This window comes from Apium graveolens, chromosome 7 (assembly GCF_009905375.1).
Source record: "Apium graveolens cultivar Ventura chromosome 7, ASM990537v1, whole genome shotgun sequence".
Lineage (NCBI taxonomy): Eukaryota > Viridiplantae > Streptophyta > Magnoliopsida > Apiales > Apiaceae > Apium > Apium graveolens.
Window position 1 is genome coordinate 65,314,160 of NC_133653.1, and position 4,207 is coordinate 65,318,366.

The 4,207-nt window shown below is 33.1% G+C and overlaps 1 long non-coding RNA gene across 2 annotated transcripts; it reads left to right on the forward strand.

Moving 5' to 3' along the window:
- Positions 1–1,307: 1,307 nt before the first annotated feature.
- On the forward strand, positions 1,308–2,540 carry LOC141672435 (uncharacterized). Of its 2 annotated transcripts, XR_012555523.1 has the most exons (3): positions 1,308–1,670; positions 1,767–2,259; positions 2,363–2,540. It is a non-coding gene; the product is annotated as an uncharacterized LOC141672435 (long non-coding RNA). The 2 variants fall into 2 exon arrangements; XR_012555522.1 differs by lacking the exon at positions 1,308–1,670 and having other exon boundaries at positions 1,722–2,259.
- The last annotated feature ends 1,667 nt before the right edge of the window (positions 2,541–4,207 follow it).

Consider the following 4,207-nt stretch of genomic DNA (forward strand, 5'->3'; position numbering starts at 1 on the left):
ACAGGAAAGAAGATCGAGACTAATACAAGAAGAAGATATGCATGAAAAGAGTTAGAGGACTAGAAGAATTATATAAGATATCTGGTTGATATATTTTAGGAGACAGAATTATATTCCATATCAACTAGAAGTTATCTTGTAACTGTGTGTCTATATAAATACAGACATAGATTTACTCTATAAGAGTTACGATCATCGAGAAGATCATATATTGTAACCTAGCAGCTCTCGTGATATTTGTTCATCACTGAGAGAGAACAGTTTCATTGTAACAGAGTTTATTATATCGAATACATCTGTTTTCTGTTACTTGTGCTTTAAATCGATATGATTGTATTCTACACTGTATTCAACCCACTAAGTTCACCAAACATTTAAGATTAAAAAGATCATTTCAACAACAACTGCTGCCTTAAACAATTTCATTGTAAATTGGCTGTGTAATAAAACGTCATCTATAATAAGTAAGATGGAAGTTATGTACAAACTTATATAAATCCATAATATCAAAGAGTATAGTTAAAAAATTAACTTCTCCAACTACCATCTCTCTCCTAATTTCTTAAATTGATTTTAATGTTACCTTAGTCATGAAATTTTATTCCCTAACCACTACTGATGTTTAAATTTATGTAACAAAGTCTCGACTACCGATTCTGCTATAAGCTGCCTATCATTGAAATGAGAAGCTATAACTTCAGTTCATCGGACTTTTAAGATTAAAACATCATGTCAACTAACAACAACAACTGTGATTACAAAAAACAACCATTGCATAAACAATGTCCAGCTTTATAATAAAACATCATATATAACAAGTAAGATGAAAGTTGCATAAAAACATATATTTATCTAAAATATAAAAGATCATAGTCAAAAAATTTACTTGTGCAACTACCGCTTCTCTCTTAATTTCTTACACTGATTCCAATGTAACCATAGTAATAATTTTTTTTGCGCAACCACTTATAACTTCCTAATTTGTTAAATAAAGTTACGACCACTTACTACAAGAAACTGAGCAAAAGACATCACCATTTTAACAACGGTCTGAAAAGCCACCGATGTTAAAACATATTTTAACATCGCTTGATTTTTTAAACGATGTTAAAGTGTTTAGAGACATCGATTTAAAATATTTGTCGTTGTCTAATCTTTATTTTTAAAAATAAATAAAAACACTTGCATCGGCTAAAAGTGTGACCGTTGTCTAATCTCAATTTTTATAAAATAAAAAAAATGGTAAAAAGTTTCCCCCATTAACCATAATTCTAATTCACCCCCCCTACCTCCAATCCTCTTCCCCCTTTTTCCCCAACCCCCTCTCTCTCTCCCCGCTCACTTTCTCTCTACTTCAGTCACTCTTCGGCCCCCTCTCTCTTTCTCACTATCTCATTCTCTCTCAGCTCTCCCTCCTTCAAGCATGAACCCTAATTTTACCCCTAATTTTACTACACAGCCCCATTCTAAGAACATATAGCAAGATTAGTTCGACCCATCTTTAATTTATTGGTTTGATTTCAATTAACCCGTCTATAATTTGCAAGTTTGGGTTCATGTTTAAACTTTTAATTAACCCATCTATAATTCATTTGCATTTTTTTTAAATCTTCTTTCTTTTCACTGATTTGAAAGTTTCTTGAGTTGGGGAGCTTGTTTCTTCTATTAAGGTATGTGTGTTATTTTTATTTTCAAAAAATATATCTTGTTCACGTATTATGCAGTTATCGCTGGAGTCTCAACTTATAAACACCGAAATTGTACAGTTCTCGTTGGTATTGTTACTGTCTTGGGTGTCCTTGGGTGGTATCTCAAATCAAACAAGAGAAGAGGTCCAAGACTAGGTGATTTGCTCATCATTACAGTTGCCTGACTAGAAGGTGCCTCTGAGTTTCCAACTTATTAATGATGAAAAATAAGATAAAAGACCCTCTTCTGAACTACCAACAATATTTCTGTTCTGTAAGTAAAAGCAAAAATTTGTAGACCTTATCTTCTTTCTTGGTCTGGAGAAGGTACAACCATTTTGATGTTTACCAAGTGATTGTTTCTAAAGTGTCAATTTTTATAATGTGTTGTTGCTCTTCCGTATCTAGTCTTAATTAGCATATCTCTAAGCTTAAACTTTTAATCCTATATTTAACGTTCACAGTTTCAGTAGAGTGTCCAGGGGTGGGAGAGCAATATCACGCATTCATTGGACAAAGTGATTGAAAGCATCTTCGCTATTATTCTCTCTGTTCCTGCGTTGAATAATAGGTGGAATGTACTTGATGAATTTTAAGTGTCTTCATATATTATTCCCCTTTTCTTTATGCTGACTTTCTAATTCCATCTTTTAACTATAAGAATCTTTATCCAGGAGTTTTTTGCGGTGAAGCATTACTAACATGGGCCCTTGATCCTCATCTGAGTTTCATACTCCCATCATCCACTTGTACAGTAAAAGCCAATTATGAAGTTAGAGCCTTTGCACTAATTACGGACTTAAAGTTTGTAATTTAGATGTTTGTATTTTAGTAAAAGCCAATTATGTGTAATTATGGTCATAATGTTGATGTTTGTATTTTGGTGGATGTTTGGATGTAAACTGGGGCTAATATATTTGATGTTTGGTTGTTAAAAAACTGGTGGTATAGGATCACTACTAGAAAAATGCCCTTAGACATCGGTTATAAACCGATGTCTTTTTTTTTCAAACCGATGTCTTCGCATGTGTAGAAAAAGGTAGGGGTCTTTAACATCGGTTTTTAGCCGATGTTAAAGATGTACATAGACATCAGTTTTCTTAGAAAACTGATGTATAATTAGCCCTTTTTCTAATTACATGTTAAAACTAGATTATGAAAAATGGTATCTAGGAGGTTAAAAAGCCCTATAAACATATAACAGGGAATAATTTTTTAACTAATAGACATTAGATTCTTAAAAAAACTAATGTCTACTCTCTATTTTACATTAGTGAAATCATACAAATGTTAAGCGCGTTTTGGATTTTGATGAGAATGAGAATCAGGAAATGGGAATGAGTATCGGACTTTTTAATAATTACAGAGCAATACCAAGAAACAATAAATTAAAAAAAATTGAATAAATATTCAGGATTAACAAATGTATAACACATGTACAAAAATATAAAAATATACTTTACATCTTTGGCTTATATGCTTTGTTGGGAGAGAAGTAATCACAGTAAAAACCATTGCAAGCATTAATCTATAAATGATAAGCAAAACAAGGTTAAATATTAAAAAAAACACTTTAATATGCTACACTAGACATTATTAAATGCAAATCCCGAAAAGGGAGAACATAACACCAATATCATGAAACACTTACAACAGGATCAGGGGCATCATCTTGCTTACACAGTGCCCAGACCCATGGAACTGCAGTGCCCAGACCCAAAGCCATCTCAGCTGTCCATTTCGTATAAGCTTTACCAGGAGCACCAAATTCATTTTCCTGGGGTCCATATTCATTCTCAATAATATTAACAAAGCTCCAGAGACCGACCTGTAAACAAACTCGATTAAAATCAAAACATAAAATTTGAAAATAAATTCGAAAGAAATATACTTTTCTCACACTAATCGAGAAGTCCAGACTTCTTTCAAGGCTATTCAGCACCAATCGAGCTTGATTTATGAATTAATCGAGTTTAGTTCATATAAATAGGATTGTACAAAATAGGGGTTTTAGGTTAGAGAGAGTGAGTGAGAAGAGAGACAGTGAGAGATGAGAGATAAGAGAGAAGAGAGCAGAGAGACGAGAGACAAGACAGTGACAGAGAAGAGAGAAGAGAGAATGAGAGAGAGAGGAGAGAATGAGAGAGAGAGGGGGCGGAATGGTTTTGGTTAAGGGGGGAAACTGAGAATAAATTTTTTGGTTAAGGGGGGAATTTTTTGGTGTATTAACGGGGGAAAGAAAGAAGCGGGCCTTTTTTATTTTTTTTAAAAATGATTATAGACATCGTTTGGTTAAGATACTGATGTCTTACAACACCTTTAACATCAGTTTTAAAGCGACCGATGTTAAAACTGCTTTTAACATCGGTGACATTTCTAACCGATGTTAAAGGGGTGATGTCGTAGACACTATTTCTAGTAGTGGATGTTGGAAAAATGGTGGTATTAGATGTTTGTTGATGAAAATAAAATTGGCTATTGTGATATAGTTTTGGTTTATATGTATACAAGAACAGGAT